Source organism: Miniopterus natalensis, chromosome 7, assembly GCF_054644295.1.
Source record: "Miniopterus natalensis isolate mMinNat1 chromosome 7, mMinNat1.hap1, whole genome shotgun sequence".
Classification (NCBI taxonomy): domain Eukaryota; kingdom Metazoa; phylum Chordata; class Mammalia; order Chiroptera; family Miniopteridae; genus Miniopterus; species Miniopterus natalensis.
In genome coordinates, this window is record NC_142087.1 from 36,566,187 (window position 1) to 36,587,955 (window position 21,769).

Below are 21,769 nucleotides of genomic sequence, written 5' to 3' on the forward strand. Positions count from 1 at the left end.
ACCTCCACTTCACAGAGATGGAGACAGAGGTAGGAGAGAAATAGTATTTTGTCCAAGAGATGAAGCCAGGATTTGGACCCTGCTCCATCTCAGAGTTTGTGATTTCCTAAATGCTCATGTTGCTTTTTTGAGGACTAACCAGCAGAAACCCCAGGAAACCCTGGGACCTTATCAATAGAGAAGCCCTGCCTTCCACTACCTCTCCATTTCCCACCACTACTGTTAGGATCGTCAGCTGGGAAAGACTGTGGGGGACGGAGGGGCAATGGGAGAAGGAAACAAGACTCTCCTGAGTGGCTGACAGTCACAAAGGACTTGAACTCTGATATATTTGTGGTGCTATGTTGTGCAAGTTTGGGGCCAGATATTAATGGTAAGAACTAGCCCTAGGAAAAATGTGCTTATAATTTATCTGTTGATGATTTCAGTAAAACACAGGTTTCCATGGACGGATGGAGATGAGCCTGGAGGCAGCTGTGCCTTTCCCGAGGTTCCCCTCAGGCGGTCAGAGCCCTGCAGGCCCAGAGCAGGGTTCTCTGCAAGCCTGTGGTGGGCATCTTCCCAGGGGGCACCAGCAGGCCTGGCAGAGGGCGGAGCCTTCAGCCTGGTGGCTCCTCTCCCAGGTCGACTGAGATGGTTCAGAACTCTCCCCACCAGCCCTTCCTGGAAGGCTTTGTCCCTCCCTTATCATGTAGAGACTTAAGATTAAACCAGCAAAAAAAATCTCTAATACAAGTGATTTTTCTGGATTAACACTGAAATGAAAATAGACTCTTAAAAACTTCACGGAAGAGAAATATGGTGCCCGAGAATATTTTCATAGCTTAAGAAACCCAGAGAATTTAGGTAAATGTGTTTTTTTCCACCAGGGGTGTTTTTGTTTTTTCTGTGGACAAAAACTGCTTTTATTTTCATCAAATCAGCGTTTCCTAACAAATGACACTCATACTACTATGGTTGGTACCTGAAATGGTTTAGAATTTTGAAAGCTATATATATATTTGAAGGTACCATTTGGGTTTGTTTTTCAGAATCATATAAACTCAAGTACAAAAAATGCAGTCTTATGTCTCTATAATTATACTTCACTTTTATTTTGAGCCCTCATTTTGCGTAGTATTAGAAACCTTAATCTTATCTCCTCCAGACTTTAGGATTAAGAGTGTAAGGACTCTACATAATTTGGTCTCTGTAGATATTTAAGTCACACTGTAAAAGTTAACAAAGTAGGTTTAAGCCAACTGTAAAGAGGTAAAGCAGTGTTTTTCTCTTCAAAGAGGGTCATTCACATTTAAGCACCAGGCTAGTTCGCAAGACTGGATAGTGCTGGCAATGGAAGTGCTTTGCCCTTAAAGTCTCGGGCCTATTTTTGGTATTTTGAGGACACTTACATAATGACTCTCCCTTGGAGTTTGGGCTGGGGAGCCTTGCTAAGTTTCTGGCCCTCTCTGCATTCTCACCCTCTGGGCATGTGATGTGCACACTTGATGTGGTGTGTGCCCAGAAAGAAAGCACTGGGTGGGTCCTTTGGGCACAGGGCCAGCACACAGGGTGTGGGGAGAGATTAATCAGGGAACTTGTATGTTTATGGGCATGGCCCATGGATGTGGACATTGGTGTGGGGAGGGCCTGGGGGTGGGATGGATATGGGATGGAGGGGATCAGTAGGGTTCAAAGGGGGACATCTTTAATGGCCTCAACAATAAAGATAAAGTAAAAATAAATAAATTAAATTAAATAAATAATTAAATTAAATTAAAAAAAGAATTTTTCAGCTGACATCAGACTTCAGAGGGCAAGACCATCCAGGATGAAAACACTAGAAAGCTGCAACTCCCCTGCATCTCTATGCCAGTCATTCTATATCATGAACTTTTTATCTCCTTGTTTATGTCAAGCACTGTGTTGCACCCTTTATAGGAAATACAAAGAAACCTAAACAAACTCTCCATTTCCGAAGTGCTTTGACTAAAGTCCAAAGAACACGCCTTCCAGACAGAGGTATGGCATTACCTGAAGGGCTCCACCTGTGGCATCACTGTGGTGAACTACAGTCATCTGGTTCTGGCCCTCTGCCTGGCAGGCATAGAACCAGCACCCTCAGCAAAGTTCAGACTCCATAGTGGACTCACACTGATCCACCTCAAGCGGGACTAATAGATGGCCTGGACCGGCAAAGTATTAATTTATTATGAAGAAGAACTCCCCATGGACTGGACTGTCATCCAGGGTGCACTTTCCAAGGTGCCTGGGAGAGAGAATGGGTGGTCGGAAGGTTGCTTGTTGATAGTGGGTTTAAGAAAGAAGTGGGTTGCCTTGAAGCATGTTGTGGCCAGGTAATGGTGGGGCCGGATGAAACTCTGCTGCAGCTGACTGGAGAGCATACATCTTCCACAGGCTGCGTCTCCCTTCCTGCAGAGCCGGGCCACTTGTGCCAACCTGCCTCTCCATCTTTCCCATTTTCTCCATCCTATTGGCTCATCTGGTGCAAGAGTCTTTCCTTAGATCGGTCCATACGTTGGTAATTAAACTAAAATCCAGCTGCTAATTACATGGCCCTGGAGATATTCTTTTCCTCTACTTACACATTAATATATATATATAATTTTAAGGCAGGGGTAGGGGACACCTTACTAACACCCTTGTAATTCCATAGTTTGCAACCCAGTTGAGTGAACAATGCATATGCAAACGTCACCTGTCTTGCTACTGTCTGTAGGGAGTGCTGCTCTCTTCCACAGGGGTTAGCTCATGAATCCTCGCAAAACTTTGTAGACAGTGGAAACCAACATTTGTTTTTCACCACCTGTGTGTCACTCTCTTCAGCTGCTTTACACTTTTTATCTCGTCTAACCCTTGCCCCATCCTTCAATGTCAATATAATTTCCCAGTTTACATGGGAGAAAATTGAAGCACTGGGAGCTGCCATGGCATAGTGTAAGGCCAGACAGGTGGTACAAGCCTAAGTTAAAGTTGGGTGAGACTCTCAACACTCCCAACTTTGAGTTCCCAGATGTTCAGCTACTCTCATGAAAGCAGTTAATTGATCCAAGAGCAGACCGGTGAGTGCTAATCTCTAACAGAAGAGAGTACAGGAGGTCAGAACTGGGAAAGCTGGGCCATACAAAAAGGAGTAAGACTGTCAAACAAAGGTCAGCAAAAGAACTTTGGTAATAAAAATTATAAATGTGATGACTAGTGTTTTAATAATTCTATTATATCTCTTTTCCAAATGAGCATCTAGAAGGAGCGGAAATGGAAATGTTCGTTTTATATGAATATATATGGATTTGCCTGTTGGCTCCCTTTAACATTAATCGGTATTTTTTTGCCTCAAACCCAAAGCTCATCTTTATTTAAGTTAGACAAATACAACATTCATTTAGCATGAATTGGCCATTTTGTGTTCCTTTGAGCCCACTTTAATTTTGTCCGTGGCCCGTGGTCCCATGCTTCCAAGGTCAGAAGCGTTGCCCTTCTTTCTCCCTCGGTAACCCTGGACCGTCTCAGAGGAGAGTGGCTGTTTCGTGGGCAGCCTGGGCCATGCACAGGACTTCCACTGACTGTGGCAGGCCCCACGGGGCGGGGCTTTTCTCCAATGTGCCACTTAGCAGGTGTCGCTTGGTCCTCTGAAATCTAATGAGAATCAGGGAGACTCTGGGAAGCTTTTCTGCTCTATCCAGGGTTTGCAAGGACTACTGATAGGATGGGAGGGTGACCCAGTGGACAGTTAAAGAGATGAAAGAAAGCCTTTCGGATTAAATAAGATTTAGGAAATAAAAGGATTAGCAAGACACAAAAGCTAGATTTAGGGGTTTATTTAGCCAGTGCAGTGTGGCATGCTGGGATGTGGGACATCCAGAAAGATAAAAGAGACTAACTCAGGAGGTCGCAGGGCAGCAAAGAAGAGCAGGGTCCTCCTTCCAAAAGCCTGTTAAATCTTCAGATAATTGAAAATGGGCCCAAAAGGGATACTCTCCTATTACTAATTCTGACCCCTCCACCAAAATAATAATAAGAGCTACAATGACGAGCTATCTCCTGGATTGGGGGTCAGAGCTCAAATAGGCTTAGGAAGTAGAAAGCTCATTTTGTGAAAAAGTCTTATTCACAGATTGGTTCTGTCTTGAGCAACAAAGCACAGTTTAAAATTGGAGGGTGGAGATTTAATATCATTTGTGGATAGCAAAATTCCCAAAGATAATTTTCTTACATTGATTGTCTTTGCTCAGTATTTCTCTTCTCCCAAATTGTCGAACCAAAAATCCCAGAGCTAGAAGAGGAGAGAACACGTCTGATCTACCCGGCTCTGTAAGTGGAGTGACCACTCCAACGTCCTGAAAAATGGCCCCCTGACATGGGCAAGGCCCCTCCTGGTCATGGGGAGAATGGTGTGCGTTAGAGGCAACCTCCTTCCCTGTTAGAGGAGCTTTCCAATAGTTATTCCTCACATTACACCCACATCTTCATCACCATTGGTCCTTGTTCTGCAAGATGGAGCAACCTAGAACAAACCTACCCTCTCGCTTCAGATGTTTGGTTGCCATTCAAACATCTGAAAATCGCTAGTATGATGCCCTTAAATATTTCCTTTTCCCGGTGAAACTTGTCATCCCCAGGGTAATTCCTATGATTTATTTTCTGGTTCCTTTGCTGGAACACTGAAAGGGAGGAACTTCTTTCCACACTACTCACCATGTGGTGCCTGGAATAGCTAGTGAGATTTCTCTTCCCAATCAGGTGTCTTCTGGGATTCCTGGATCACTGTGCTTGATAAGAATATCCCATAAAGTTACCTCATCAAAGTCATCTTTTCTTAATGTGAGACTACAAAAACTGACACTAGAAACCTTTAAAGGCTATAACCGACATGTTACCACATCTAGTCAGTTGGTATGCATCAGACATTTATTGAGCACCTGCTAAGTATCTGGTGCCTACTTAGTGCTAGGAACAGATGATAAATACGTGGCCTTGGCCTCCACAGTTTAGGAGAGGAAATAGATATTGAAGTCATCCTATTAAATATGATAGAACCTGTAAAAGAAGTAGGTTCCGGAGATCAGAGTATGAGCTATCTGAATGATCAACAGAGAAACAATGAGATAAAAACTTTCTCTGGAGGAGGGAATATGTTTAGCTTCAAGGGGTGATAACAGGTATTGGCAGTTTAAGTTTGCTTACCAACCTTTAGAAGTCACCTGGTTTACAAACTTTTCCAAACCATCACCTCCTGGTAGAACACATCATGCCTGCCTCTGCTGTCTCACATGTGTGCCCTGCACTGCTTGCCAGGGTCCTGGCCTTCTTCTAGTTGAGAGTTTCTCAAGGTCAGGAAGCGGGCCCTTGTACCTTTGCTTTTGCCTGTTGAGACTACTGCCTGGTGGGGGACGCAGGGGACACCCCATACGTACTTCAAGAATGTTCCTGAGGGCCTGATTTTCTTCTTCAGGGTTTCAGGTGGAATCATTTTGCTTTTTTGTAGATACAGAGGTATAAAGAATGACTATTTGGATAGTGTGCCTGAATAGATGAGAATGAACATGCTGTCTATATTACCTAATTTCACTGTTTTCAAAAAATACTTATTAACATTTTCATATGTTTACTCCAAATCTGGCCCTCCTACCTCTATTTCCCCCATGAGCTTCCAGGTCTTCATCTCAGGGCCTTCAGAAATCAAACCTTGGGTTCATGGAGGATACTGTTCATCTTACAATACTGAGAGGCTGAGTCTGAAGCTAGTATGAATTATCACTCCAACGAGTAATTTTGGAAGCCCATTCTAACAAGCCACTCAACAAAAGGGAGACAAATAATCCAATTTAAAAATGGGCAAAGGACCTGAATAGACACTTCTCCAAAGAGGACACATGGAAGGCAAGTAGACATATGAAAAGAGGCTCAAGGTCACTAATCACCAGAAAGATGCAAATTACAACTGCAATGAGGTATCACCTTACACCTGCCAGAATGGCTGCCATCAACAAATCAACAAACAACAAGTGCTTGCAAAGATGCAGAGAAAAGGGCACCCTAGTACTTTGCTGCTGGGGGTGCAGCCAGTATGGAAAACAGTATGGAGTTTCCTCAAAAAATTAAAAATGGGACTGCTGTTTGACCCAGCAATCCCACTTCTGGGAATATATCCTAAGAAACCTGAAACACCAATCAGAAAGAATATATGCACCCCTATGTTCATAGCAGCATTATTTACAATAGCTAAGATCTGGAAGCAGCTCAAGTGCCCATCAGTAGATGAGTGGATAAAAAAGCTGTGGCACATTCACACCATGGAATACTATGCAGCTGTAAAGAAGAATGATTGCGAGCAAGTTTTTCATCTCAACTTGCATTTTGGCCTTTATCTCTTTTTTATATGAAGTTCATGTTTTGTTGAGATTTATTGAGAATATGATCAGATGTTTTCTCAAACTTCCTAGTATTTCTCAGTAAAATGATTATCCTGATATGCCTCTCCCTTGGCCCTTAAATATAATGAGCTCTTCCTGTGTAGCTCTAAGCATTTCATTGGCCTTATTTTTCCCCATCTTGATTGAGGACAGATCTCGCCAGACATTCAACAGATGGAATAAGTAAAATTCTCTAATGTTGGTGAATAGCCCTAATTTATAGTGCTATTGAGATTTTGTGTTTCTTTGTATAATTTTATAAGTAATTTGATAGGAAGTTGGGAGAGTAAATAAGGTGACTTACATCAACATCTTAAATGTAAGCATGAAATGATCAAGGGAACGACCAGTACAGATGAATAGACTCTGAAATATTCTAAATGAATATTCTGCTATGAAAGACACACTCTTTATAGGTGGCTTGGGCTTTTAATTTTTTATTCTTTCCTTTATTTCTAATGTCCAGGTACAGCAGCTGGTTTTCCCCTTAAGCACACATTGTAGCTTAATTTGCCAATTTTCTCCACTAAATGTTGAAATATTTTTGACAGTCAATTGTCTCCTTAAGATTATATGATTTCCATTAGAGTTTATTTCTAAGAAGATTTTGAATGTGGCTGACAAAACTTTGCTTCCAGCTGAAAGGCTAGGGTTTTTAAGGTGAAAAAACTCCCCACTCTTAATACACACTAAAAATCCTTGGAAAAAATTTGAGAATAATTTAAACCAAAATGAATAAAACTAATACTGATTAAAGCCAGAAAATCTGAATTCCAGCATTGTATGTGGTCATGGAGAAAGTATTTTTACAGCCTGAGCCTGGCCTGGCTTTCCATACAAGAGCAATGAAAACAACCCTTCCAGCTCTGATCCACTGTATAGAAAGTGCTGGTGACAAATGCATGTTGAAACTGGGTAGGGGTGTGGGCCTTATGGCAAAACACAAACTGATTCAGAGGATCACTTAAATTTAATAGCTTTTCACAAAGTCAACAAACTTTAATCTTCCATTTTATAGATTAATAGACTGAGGCCCATGAAGTAGAAGATACTTGCCCAAACCACACAGCTCATTTGCAACAGAGTCAACAAGTTTTACTTTGCCAATATTATTCTAACTGTACTGAATTATTACGTTTTGTAAGCTTGCAAAAACCATCAGGGCCTAGATGATCCACAAGTTAATAGATCAGGAGCACATAAAAGTTAGGAAAAATTAGGTTCAGAACAAATTTTCATCAAATTAGCTTTTAATAAAAAATTAAAAGACTTTTAAAGTTGAAAAGCAATAAATGTTCTCAATAGATTTTTCAGAAAAATATAATACAGCCCTAGCTCGTTTGGCTCAGTGGTTAGAGCATCAGCCCTCAGACTAAAGGATCCCAGGTTCGATTCCACCAAGGGCACGTACCTCCGTTGAAGACTTGATTCCCGCCCCAGTCGGGGCACGTGCGGGAGTCAACCAATCAATGTGTCTCTCTCACATTGATGTTTCTCTCTCTCCCTCTCTCCCTTCCACTCTCTCTGAAAAAGCAATGGGGGAAAAAAATCCTCGGGAGAGGATTATAAAAGAGAGAGAAATATAATACAAAAATGTTGATTAAAGTAACTATTAATTATTTGATGCTTTAAATGTTTATAAAAGAAGACCAGATTTTTAAGGCCTAAATTCTTAGTTCAGGCACAAATTAATATGCAGCTGGGCTGCACATTAGTTCTCAGTTCTCCCCTTGATTGTCTGTAAAATGGGGTTCTGAATCAGAGCAGCAGTTTTCTATGGCCACATCACCCCAGTCTGCAAAATGTACTGATAGCAGAAAACCTTAACATAATTAACAAAAGTTAAAAGTAAATGTTTTAATTCCAGTTTGGTCCTGGGAGAGCGTCTGTGTAGCTTCTACTCAGTCCACCGCCATCTTTCAAAAGTAAATGTTTTAAAAGGTATATTTTTGGATATTGTTCAAATCAATTCTGTAGGCTTTTCTCTTATCAATTTACTATTGGTAGAGCAACTCCTCTTGTCTTGAGAGTTATTCATAAGCAGAGTTGGCAATTATGTTATTGCACTTATCCTTTCCAGGAAAGAGATTAGACAGAATGAACAGCAAAATGATACTACACAGACCCCGAGATCAAAAAGATGGTGTTCTGCCTTTTAGGATGAATTTCCTTTGTTCAAAGGTTAGTCTGGCTGAAAACAAAGAAACATCAGTTGAGTTATCTGCTGTTAAAGTGTGTGTACATGTTCTGGGGACACCCTGTATATATCACATTCAACTTCCAAGCAGTCATCAACACTGTTTTCTAGTAATATGATATACTAGTCTTTTAAAGTATAATTATGTTTCAATTCTTTTGTCCTTTTGGTAGGCAGAATTCTAAGATAACCTCCAATGAGTAACACCTTTGTAAAATAACATCCCCTTGGGTAAGTATGTGAGAAGCTTTAACACGCTTCTAACAAATACGATATGGAAACAGTGGTGTCATAATCATTGCATTGATTAGGTTATATTTATGACAAGAGCGAATGGACATTTTAGATGTAATTAAGGTCTATAAGCAGTTGACCGTAAATTAATATACTTTTGTTTGTAAAAAAAAAAAAGACAGAAAAGGTGGGGCTCTGGAACACAACAGTTAAGACAGTAACACTCTCCTATTAAATTTTTTGGACAAGAACTATTCCAGTCCATGTGAAGTGGATTGGTTTTCCTTCACGTCCTCACATACAGAATGTCATGGCTACTAAATGTGTCGTATACATTGGTTGCTGGAAAATATTATGGATTTTAAACCCCAAGGGGGGTGTACATTGTGCTGGCATCTGTGTTCCTGCAATGACCATGGCATCTCTTTGCTGCGCATCCTTTATTATTTGATCCAAATGACTATGTAATGTTATAGGTAATGAACACGACAAATCAAAATTTTGCCCTCTGCAGGTGTGTGAAATTCACTAATATAAGATTAAAAAATTTACTTGAAATTGAAACCAAAAAATAAATACTTTCTAAGCACTTCCTAAATTCAGGACTGCTGGATGCCATCGAGTGTCTATAAGCAAGTGCGGGTCTGCCGCGTCACAGAGGCACCGGCGGGAAGGGGGACGCGCTTCGTAACGTCTGAGCACAAAGCAGCAGCAGCAGCACGAGCTGGCGGCGTGGTTCCCAGGATCGAGCCTCCTCCTCACAACCGCAGTGAGGGGCAGGGAGGACGCCTCAGCCCCCTCCCGCAGCCCTCCCGCAGCGCGGGGACAGCCGTCTCCGGCAGGTGGCAGGTGCCAAGCGCAAACGGGGCAGCCGCGGCCAGCTTGCCGAGCTTTCTGTTCCACTCTTCTTTGCTCTCACATGTATTTGTTATCATGAAACTAGAGGGGAAAAAAACTGTATTAGAAGTATTTATTGTTATCATTACTGTTATTATTATTTTACTCGTTTCTTTCAGAAGGAAAAGAATTTGGGTATCCAGGCAGATAGGGGGAATTTACGGCGTAGTTGTGGGATGAAGAAACCAGTAACCATAAAAAGTTAAGAACCTGGTGGATTTATTACAATATCCAGTAACATAAAAACAGCTAGAAGTTTAGGATCAGCCAGTCCATAGTAAGTGATTCATCACAGCCAGAGACTAGTGTCCCGAGGGCTCTGGAACCAAAGACCCGGGTTTGGGCCCATGAGTCTCACAGGTGCAGCTCTATGACCTCTGGCAGGTTGCGTAACCTCCCCAGTCTCCATTTCCCTCATCTCTAATGATACGACAATAATAGGACCTACCTGGCTGGGTGGCTGTGATGACAGAGTGAAGTAAGGCATGAAAGAGCTTAGCACAGCGCCTGACAGGTAGCAAGTAGGTACTCGGGAAATATCAGCTACTGTCACCTGGACATAGAAAAGAAGGGTATTATCAGGTGGAGCTTAAACTCACAGTTTTACAGGACAGACATGCTTCTCATCCTGTGCTGGGAGTTTCCATCTGTTTCCTTTCTGCATCCTTGCTTTATGCTCTGCAGTCGCGTTGCCATGGGACAGATGAAATCCTGAGACGCTGAGGGGTAGACACTTCAGTACAGAGCCCCAATTACACCCCAACCTGCTAGCTCCAAGCCTACACAACCCGCACAGCACCACATCTACACTCACAAATCAGCAATGAAAAAGACGAGTCATAGTAAGAAGACGGGCCAATGGCGACAGTGAGTGCGGTGAGCTTCAGGGCAGGGAGAATTACATGAGTTGCTGTGGTCAGGAGAGGGGTTGAGGTCCTTAAGCTGGGTGGAAATAGATGAAAATTAGTTTAGACTGTGGGGAAAGGTGGGCACTCTGAAGAGGTCAGCTCCAAGTCCTCAGCCTCAGTCAGAAGAGTGCCTTGTGCTTGCTTGGAAGCCGAGTTGTTCTTGGGCAGCTGATCTGCCAGCCACCGTCAGCTGCGGGCTCCCTGCGGCCGGTACACAGGCCTCGGGCAGCCGGAGAGGAGGAGCTGAGTTAGGACTGAGAATTACTGCCGGTCCCCCGGGGCCGTCCATCACTGCTTCCTACTCGGGCTGGGGAAGCCCAGGCCAACTTCCGAGCCTGGCCTCTGGCAGCTAGAGAGTGACAGAGCATCTATCAGAGGGCAGAGGGGCCCCACAGAGGACACCCTTGCTCGGGAGGCAGGCACTGGCAGCGGAAGACGTGGGAGCAGGTTGACTTCTGCAGGGCCTGCTGGCTTAGACACGGTGGCAGGTGGATGAGGTGGTTGAGTCCTTCCTGCAAAGGAACAAGATGTGAAGGCAAAACAGTCGATCACCATGCCAGGCAGGACCTGGCTGCTCATAAAATATTAGAGCTAGAGGGAGACTGAATGCATATCTTACCTGTTTTCTTTGTTTTATAGCCAAAGAAACAGGCTCAAGGAAACAAAAATGCCACACCCAAGGTCCCATAGTGAATCACGAGGATCCCTTATACTAGGACTTTGGTTTTCTGGTTCTTAATGCAGTCCTTTATTGGTATCTCAGATTTAGTATATGTCAAAATAATCTGGTTATTAACAAATAGTACACTGATACATTTAATTTTTAAAAACTTCTATGGACAGCATTTATTCAGATTAAATGTAATGTGCAGCCAAGGAAGATTATAATCTGGGCAGCAGGGGAGCAGGTGGGACCGTCAATTCACTTCACTCAATTTCACTCTGGGAATCTAGTTAAAATTATGTTCCCCACACCCTAAAAACTAAGAAAATAAATTGAGTCCTTATTAAGAAGATTTATTCGGTACCTAACATAATGCTCATAAGACGGTGTTAAATGAATAAGTGGATAAACAGAAGGGCCATGGACAAATTATCAACATCACTTAAGAAAGAGCATGAAAAAAGAAGAAACAATAGTCATCTAAAGTGTAAGGTTTTCCCAAGAAAACATAAAGGGATGCAAGGTAGGACTGGGTAGACATTTTAACGAAAGATGATAAAAGAGCAAAATATTTCTCTTTTTATACTGACTTTCCCAGAGTCCCTGGTAGCCATGCATGTGAATATTCATGAGTGGGTTAATATCTCAGAGCTGAAGTAAGGTACACACTTGCCATTTCCTTGCAGGGTGTCAGAAAACACACTGACATTTATCAAGAACTCTTCGGAGTCACCAACGTCCATGGTTATACAATGAGATATTCTTCCCAGTAGCAGGCCCCAAAAAGGCCTCCAATATTTTGTGCCTCACGCTAAAACGTGACACAATGGTAGATGGTAAGAGGATGTGCAAAGACCAAGTTTGAAAGTGACCCTTTTTCTTTTGCAAATGACAAAAGGAAACACTCTTTTAAATCCTCTCTAATCCAGAAGCCACTTGGGTGGCATGTGTGCTTTGAGAGAGAACGAAGAGCCATCTGGCAGGGGTTTTTTCTGTTTTGTTTTGTTACTGTGTTCTACCTAAATGTCTTACTTTTCATTCTTTTCCTAATGCTCTCCACAAGAAATGAACGGGAGCATTCATTCTGGGCTTGGGTGGGTGTGTGTTCTAATCCTGAACCAGCCATATTTGTGATCTTGGATACATTATTCCATCTCTCTGGGTTTGCATGTCTCCATGTACATTTTCAATGGTGCTTCTATACTGACGTGTGGATGTGATGGTTGTAGGGTAGTTGCTCAATAAATGGTTATTGAGGCCAAACTCTTAGCTTTGCTGTTCATTCCCACACCACATCTGATCAGCAATGCCTGCAGCTCCACCTGTTCTTGCTGCTACCTGGGGTCTCTAAAAAGACTTTCTCCGGTCCTGGTTAAGCTGGCTGCCACAGTAGCAATAACTGCTGTTGGTTTGTGTTTCCAAAGCCCCTCTCCCACTGCTCTCTTACGTTAGCAGGAGCACATACACCCTTCCCTGCTGCTCAAGAGGACCAATCCTATCCTGCTGATGAGAGCAGGACCAGAGACACAGGGGTAGCTGGAGGGGGCAGTGAGGGGTGTAGCCATCAATGCACAAGCAGATCCACCCACAGGCTTAAGTATGCATAAGACGCTGTGTCTTATAAAAACCCACCCATCCACCTAATTGCAACTGATATTTTGTTAATCAAAAGTCAGTTAAAAGGAAGAAATCATTTAAAAATGATACATATATTTGTTTAACTCAAATATTTGTTTAACTTAAAACATCTGATTGTACATGGATTGCCAACATTTTGATGTATGGCTACGGTTTTATCTTTGGCTATTGCTTTTATCATTTAGGGAAGAAAAAAAAATTAATGGGGAAAAAATTGGAGAGAGGTGTGTTCTTGGAGTTGTCATTGTTGTCATTAAATCATCTGAGTCACCCAGCAAATCAACCACAGAACCTAACCTGTCTTTGTCTTTGATACCAATGGCACTGGCCATAGGATAGCATTAATTCATTTCAAGGTGGCAACCTGGTTGTCTAACTATGTCCAAACTTTTCCAGGTGGATTATCCTCAGACAATGGACTAAACTCGTCAACCCTTTTGACAGAGTGATTTGTGCCTTTTGTTTGATTTTTATAGACAGAAAATATAGTGTGTGTTCATATAAACTTTATTATGAGTCTGCTGGGTTTAGCAGTTAGAATTTAACTGCTTGGAGAATATTTTTAAATGCTTTTGTATGAAAACATTATCTTGCCTTTTATCCCATTTTTACAAGAGATATTCCACCAAACATACCCATACGTACCCTTCATACCATATACATAATTACTTCCTCAAAAGATGATGACTGATTGTGATTTTTAATAGCACCATATTTCAACCCAAATTTAGAGGAGGAAATTTTTTATGTGCGCAAAGAATTATTAAAACATGGATTAAAATACAGAAATGTCATGCACATACATATCAAAGTTTCTCAAGGTAGTGGGTGAACTCAAGGGCTCTGACACCAGATTACCCGGGTTAAATCTTGGCTGCAATTGCTGTTATCAATTATGATCAGGGGTGGCTTCCTATACTAGAAAACCTCAGAAGGATGAAGACAGAAACACGGTAGAAGTTCATTTTTCTTTCAGAGAGAAATCCAAAGGAAGGTAGTCAGGGCTCCACAAGTCATTTGCGACTCAGGCCCCTCGCATGAGGCCTGAGCCGCAAATGACCTTCATCCTAAAGGCCCACGATGGCTGCTGGAGCTCCGGCTGCAGTGTTTACAGTCTCGGCAATACAAGGAAGGAAAGAGCAAAGCAACACCAACAAATCCCAAATGCCTCCTTTTGAAAGAGACTTCCTAGGAGTCCCACATAGGTCACTGTCCAGCTCTTGGCCACAGGGCTACAGCTAGTCCTGAGGGAGGCTGGGACATGCACAATTTAACAGGGGAGAGTATAATTTAATACCGTGGGCGGGAAAGCAGTCCACGGGCCAGTGAGGCCTGGGGAGGGTTTCGGGAGGATGTCTCCGATCGCTGAGACCCGCGCTGCCACGCCTGGTTCACGCAGCAGGGGCGGCGTCCGCTCCCCGGCTCCCGCACCGCGCCGCGCCGCGCCCCCCCGCGGCCCCCCGCGCCCCCCCTCGGCCCCCCGCGGCCCGCCGCGCCCCGCGCCCCGCCTCGCCCCGCCCCCCCGCGCCCCGCGCCCCCCGCCCCCCCGCGCCCCCCCGCGGCCCCCGCGCCCCGCCGCGCCCCGCGCCCCGCCTCGCCCCGCCCCCCCGCGCCCCGCGCCCCGCGCCCCCCCGCGCCCCCCCGCGGCCCCCGCGCCCCGCCGCGCCCCGCGCCCGCCGGCCCGTCCCCGCGCGCCTCTCGTCGTCCGTGGAAGGCGCCCCTGCGCGCCCACCCTCGGCTCTGCGTGCTTGGACTCAGCGCCTTTTCCAGGGCCCGTGAGCGCCTCCCGCCCGCGGGGACTGTGAACGAGCCTCGCGGCCGCCTGCCCTGCGGTTGCGACAGCCATGGTTTCCTTTCACATCACAGCTCCGCACGCCCGTCTTTTTCGTTTAGGAGAAGTTACGTCCCTTGAGGGGAAATACTGTCTCAGTGGCCTCGCAGCCTTCTCAGCACGTGGGACAGGGCTGGGAAACAGAAGGGGCGCGTTCAACACGCGTGGACCCCGGCCGGGCGCGGCTCGGGCTGAGCGGGGCAGGATCCAGGCGATCGCGGTTCGGTTCCGGCGGGGCACATGCGGGGGCGGCTGGTCCCCAGCAGGGGGCGTGCAGGGGGAGCCCGGCAGCGACTCTCATCATGGGCGTTTCTCTCTCTCCTTCTCCCTTCCTCTCTCTGAAATCAATGAAGTTATATAGATATATTTTGTAAATGCATTGAATGAATGAACAGGCGGTACATAAAGTAATAGGGAGGGTGCATTTCTTCCCACAGCTAGGACAGATTTTAAATTCCACGTGATGACCTCTCAGATACCATATATTGATGCAGTTCTCTGACATTTGATGGCATTTCTGTTAAATTTTGGCCCTGCTAGGTCGTACTTTTATTTCTCACAAATACAGTTTTGGTAAATGGATTCTCATATAAAGAAATATGTCAACCAGCAAGGATGCAGTAAAGTAAGGCCTGGACTTCATAACCATGCCTACAGCTAGCCACCGTGTCCCCTAAGCTAAGCGGCCAGCCTTCCAAAATAACGGGCTGACATATATAAGCCTCGTTTGGGGATTTCAGCCGCCTGTCCCAGTGGCAGTTCGTCTGTCACTTACATTGCCTATGGGACAGGGAGAATCATGGACTCTGAAAAAGTCCTGCATAAACAGAGGAGAGGGTATTAAAAATTAGAAGGCACAAAGCCACTTAAAAAAAGACACAAAACAGTGCCTGGGTTTAACACCTAGCACAAGACACTGAAGGAACACTTGAGAAGCAGAGGAAGGTATTTAAGGAGGCAGGCAGGCTAAAAGAGTTAGAAATAAGTATAACAAAAGTGCAATATTTGTAAGCCTAAAACTGCAAAACAGTATTGAAAGAAATTAAGATTTAAAAAGGTAGAATGACATTCCATATTCATGAATTGGAACTGTTACTATTGACAAGATGGCAGCACAGCCCCCTTCCCCGTGAGCCCCGATACCCCACCATGTGTTCTCTCTCCCTCATGTCTCCAATTGAGACGGGAATTGTACAACTGGCTAAGTGTTGGGCCTGCTAAGCACCTTTCTGTTTTTATTAAACAAAAGCCATATTATTTTTTTACAAAATGTCATTTTTGTGTCATACAAAATGTTCAGATCAACATCACAAACTTGAAAATTTATCAGCTGTCAAAACCTCACTCCAGTGAGGTCCCTGAACAAACAGCCCTCATCAAGGACCACACAAGATTGCAAGTGTCCCACCCCCAAAGGCCCTGCACAGTGACAGCTGTCCTTATCTTTTCAAATGACCTACAGAATCTTCCTCCCCAAGAAGCCTATATAGTCAGGTTGGGAAGATGAGACCTGCATACCTTAGAAAACCAACCATCAAATAAGGCAATGCATGGCAAATGCGAAGCCGAGGTTTGGGGGCCACAGAAACTCTACCAAGTGAAGGGAGGCCACCATTGTGCAGTGAAAATGGAAAAGAATTCCCGAGGGATCTCATCAAGGTCTCAAAACATCATGAGGGAGAAGGAGGGAGGGTGAGAACTCAGGGGGGAAGGAGAAAGTTGAAGGTAGGACCACAAATATTGTAAACAATAATATGAATGGAGCCACTTTCAAATGGAGCCTGAGCTGCCATCCCAGAGGAACTGCCTTGCATGTCTTACGCCTCAAATGTTTGGCATGTTGAAACAGGGCAAAATAACCAGGGACTGGGCCTAAAGCAACTTTGTGCCCCAAAGAACTGTTTGCAAAGGTAACAAAAAAGCACTTATGACTACTGGGCTGATGATTACCAGACTGAAAATTAAAAGCATTATTTAGAATTCACATCGCTATGCTATGCTATGTTATCCATGCCAATAGAAATGCCTGCCTTCTATTGATGTAATTGTTCTCCCCATTCCTTTTTCATAAATACCCATCACCTTTATCCCCTAATCAGAATGCTATTTGGGCTTCTGCCTGAATCAGTGCATTCCAAATAGCTATTCCTTGATCTCAAATAAATGCTGTTGCCTCTCACTTTGAAAGACCCTTTTATTTTTAGGTTAACAGTATATGAAAGGGCAATGTTTCTAGTATGCAAAGTCAGCAGTCATATTCGAAGGCTGGGCCCACTTCTAACCTATGAACAATCCCTTGAGGCCATCTCAGCCGTTTATGTCCATCTACATGGGCTTTGTTCTCACCTTAAGGATCCCAGGAGGATGCACACTATGGTCGCCTCATTCCCACTCCTGAAGGCCTGGCGAACCACAAGAATCTATTATGTGGACTGTGGTTCAAATCTCTTCTCTTAGACAGTGATACCTTACTGTTTCAAAGACACATAATTTTTTTAGAATCACACAAGACTTGACAAGGGACTTTGGAATAAGAAGATCTTGATCCCAGTCAAAAATCTGCCTCATAGCAGCATGCAAACTGGATGGTCACCACCATCTCTGAGCCTCCCTCTCCTCTCCTGTGAAGTGGGTAACAACTCTGGCCTGGCTACCGCTCCAGGTTACTATGAACGTGCGATGACATGGCACAAAAGCTGAGCACTACGCAGATATCATTATGAGCTAGTTCACAGATTCTCAAACTCCGTGAACCTTTGGGTACCTCATGGGCCATCGCAGAGCTAAAGGGAGCCAAACAAGTTGAACCCCATGGACAGCCCACAATTCCAGCAGCCTTGTCTAAGGTTTGTTATATGTATAAATCTTTATATTACTGCTTCTACTTTAAGGAGAATTCCATTGATTTGGGGGGAAAAGTTTTTTAAAATTACTATTAAAGTTTAATCTTCTTCTACAGAAAGAAAAATTGACGCCCAGAGAGGTTGGCCAATCTGTCCAAGGTCACACAGCGGCAGAGGTTGTTTCTAGCACTCTTGTTTCAGTGTTTTGTCCACTACTTTGTTGTTAGTAAAACAAATGCTGGAATGTTCTCTGAACAAACAAGAGAAAACAACTCCCAACTCCATGGTGCAAGTATTCTTTCTCAAAGAAACAGCAGTGTGGTTTATAAACCACAGCTCACCCCCAGGACAATGGAATAACCAGAAAGTGGGAGGTGGTCCTGCAGAGTTCACTTGGCGGGCATGTGGCTGAGGCTCTGACACACTGCAGGGACATGCTCTCCAGCCTGTCCCACTTCCATTTCTTTGGCACCCACAGCAGCTGCCAAGCAAACAAACATCACAGATAACCCCTCCCCACTCCATCTCTTGCATACTTCAGGCCATTCAAGCAGGTGTTGTGTCCTCTCTTAAAAATTAAAGTGGTATTAGTTTTCACCAGCATGCTCCCCTCCCCACCCCCAAAGGATTCAAGTTCCTTCTTCCTGAAAGCTCAGCTCCATTGGATTCAATACTGAAGTTCAAACTCCAGATTATCATGTGGTAGAATACTTGGAAAATCACCTCATTCAGAAACAAGGTTTTATAAGATAGCGGTGTTGTTTAAAACATTTTACTATTTTTAAGTAGGAAATTCCAAAAGTTCTATTTTTGCTTCACCCTTATCCGATATATTTTGTTTTCTACAGGAGGTAAAGGTCTTCCCCTTGGAATAAGAGGAGATATTCATAAGAAACATGCTGAATCATGTCATGAATGTCTATTAATGTCTGAGAAATGGCCTTGATCTCCAGTTGCTTCCAAGTTTATTGGAGGGGTATTATATAAAGCTGTATGTTTCTGTAAGTCTTTCATGTACATACATTATATGTGTGTGTCTCTTGTGTGTGTGCCTGCATGTGAGTGTGTGTGTACCATTAGTTCTGATTACTGTAGATATTCTGAGGCCATCACTGGCTTGAACAGAAAGAACAGCATGACCCTGAGAGACATTGGTGCCTTCACAGGGGCCATGGATGGATTGGGAAAAACAGACAGAGGAATTCTGGGCCAAGGAAATAAGAGAACTGAGGCACAATGATAGGACCAGGGGTCTGCAGGGTCTGGGGGAGACTTCGTATGTGAACAGATTCTAGGATCAGAACCAGAGCTGGGGCTTTGGCTAATGTTACCATAAGCAGATCAGAAACTAATTGAGAATCAAGCCAGCACTAGTTCTAGCGGTGTTATAAGTGAGCCTTAGTTCACTGCATAGCAAAGAGCACACGAATGACCCCCAGCATTGGAGACACAGGGCCGAACTTGCAGCCTCCAAAGTCGCAGTGAAAGAGCCTCACCTGGCTGTGTGAAGGCTGGCATGCCTGCACCTGAGGCTTCACTAGCTGCGTAGGCACAGAGATAACTCATTTCATCTCCAGTAAAAGATGCCCAGGAGGCAGATGTGATTGCCGTCCCATTCTGCAGGTGATGGAGGCACAGAGAGGTGAAATAACTTGGAACGGGGGCCATGCAGCTCTGAAAGGTGGAGTACAGTAACATCAAATGCCAGCATTTGCCTCCAAGGCCCACACTGCCATTGTCACCAGAGCCCTATCCATGCTGTGGCATGTGTTCTGTTCTCTTGCCCAGCCCTTGGTGAGTGAGTCAACACCTATCAAGCACCTGGCACACAAGTATCTCTGGTGTCATTGTCTCGTGGTCAAAGTGAACCACAAGGGTGACTGTAAATGGATCATTTTCATCAGTGTTGTAAATATCCTCTCAACTGGTTCAATACCAATATGTTTGAAAAGTCTTAATTTCATAGCTGCATTTTGCATTCTTTGGAACACCGGGCATTTCTTCACAGTGTAATATTCCAAAGCTCAAGGGAATGGTGGCTGCAGAGGCAGGCAGCTCAGGAGGCAGATGGGGGAAGCCTGTTCATCTTTCTCATGCAAGAGCAGAGCTCAGGGCCATAGGTGTCTCCCAGGCACTGGCCCCAGAGTGAAGGGCTACTTGGAGGGCCTTGCTCTCTGACAAGCGTATTGCTGTAAAGTCTCGCTTATTAGAAATGATGGTGAAAAATTAACTAAGAAGCGGAAGGGGCTGCTTTCCCTTCGAAGGAGCTTAGCCACTGCCTAAGGTGATCAAATGGGACCAGGTGGCCAAGGGCCTCCTGGATCAGCCTCTGAGGGGGGCAGGAGGCAAGAAGGATGGGCATCTCAGGCAGGCACTTCCCCACCCGTACACTACTAGCCTCTTGAAAGAGGTTTTTCATTTTCCATCCTTACTCCAACAAATGACTGCCTGAAGCCATTTAATTTAAAAAAGAAAAAAGACATGAGGAGATGGGGTGAGGGTGGCGAGGTGCCAGGCACTGGCCAGCTGGCTCAGTAACCTCTTTGTTCTAAAAGAAGCTGCCCAGTGGTTCCAATGACCCCACATCCCTGAAGCCGTGGGCTGAGTTGGGCAACAGACACCCACACACACTGTGGACGTGGCTATCCATAGTCCCCTTCCTTGACCGCAGGTGTGTGCTCTGGCTGCTGTGCCACTGCTGTGACCACACAGATCACCTCCAGGGATGGGACCTGACTCAGGAGCTGTGACAAAGGACTGCGCACAAAACCAGCTTTATGGCAGGACACCAAGGGCTCCTTTTGCTCATTAGGAAGAATGCCTTCCCTTGCCATTCAGATGGCCGATAAGGACATTGGTGGTCGAAAGAATGTGTGTGCAGCTTTGAGACTGGCTGGAGATTGGGGCAAGATGCAGAAGCAGTGGTAGCCCTGAGCCTGCTGGCTGGTGCTATGAAGGGGGGAAGCACTGGGACATTTTTGATTCCCTTCAGCTCTGGGTATTATAACTTCCAAAAGTACTCCAGAAGGGAAGGTGGGCCCATTTTGGTCGAAATGGTCTGTGTATTAGTTAGAATTTGGTGTGGAGCAAATAGAAAACCCCCAAATAGCAGTGACATAACAGGGAGGTCAATGTCCCACACAAGTCCAGAGGTGAGCATTCCAGGGCTCCATGTGTCTTTGGAAATCCTCACAGGTCAAGTTTGTGGCTTCTTGGTGTAAGGGGCAGAATTAAGGAGGGTGAGTGAGAACAGCCTCAAAATAGGCCTTTTGGGGATACTGATTATTTTAATATGTTTATGTTTTAGAAACAAAAGACTCATAAAGACTCTTTGGCCCTTCCCCTTACCTGCCTAAAGAAATTCAGATACAAAAGCCTGCTTAAAGATGGTAGCTATCGCCTTAGCATCATGATGTGAACTAAGGGTGCCATGCAGGGATAAACTTGCCAAGTCTGTTTGTTGGACTCGCCTTTGTGTCCCATTGTTTGGAGTGGCCCAGCAAGAATCTGTTTACCACATGTTTGTTCTTTCTCACCTACCTGTGAATTGCCCTTTGAAGTCCCAGACCCCTGCCTCCCTCTCCTCAGTCTAGAATGTCCAATAAGCTTCAACTGCCCGAGGTGTCCTCAGGCCCATATTTTTATGGCATCCCCATACATGCATATATAATAAATTGGTGCATTTTCCCTGTTAACCTGTCTCAGGTCAATTTATTAGCCCAGCCAAAAGAACTTAGAAAGATAGCAGGAAAATTATTTTTCCTCTTCCACAAGGCATGGAAAAAGCAGCAGACAGCATGTACCAGTCGTCTCTTCTGCAAAAGTCATCCCACAACTCTTTTGCTTGAATTCTGTTGGCCAGAACATAGTCTGATGGCTTCACCCACCTTCAAGGGAGACCGCAGAACGCAGTCTGTATTTTGAGAACTCATGTTCTAGAAGCCTGGAGGAAGGGAAGAGCAGCTGCAGGAGGACCACCAGCTCGCCCCAACACAGCTTCTTTCAGAAGTTCCTTCTTCCCACAAACGCCAGCTTCCTGCACGGGCTTTGGGCTCCTTATCTCCACCAGAATCTTCCCCGAAGCAGATGGCCTAACGTTCCTCCGCTGCTTTGAAACCTTCTAGGCTTCTCCACTTGGAATAGG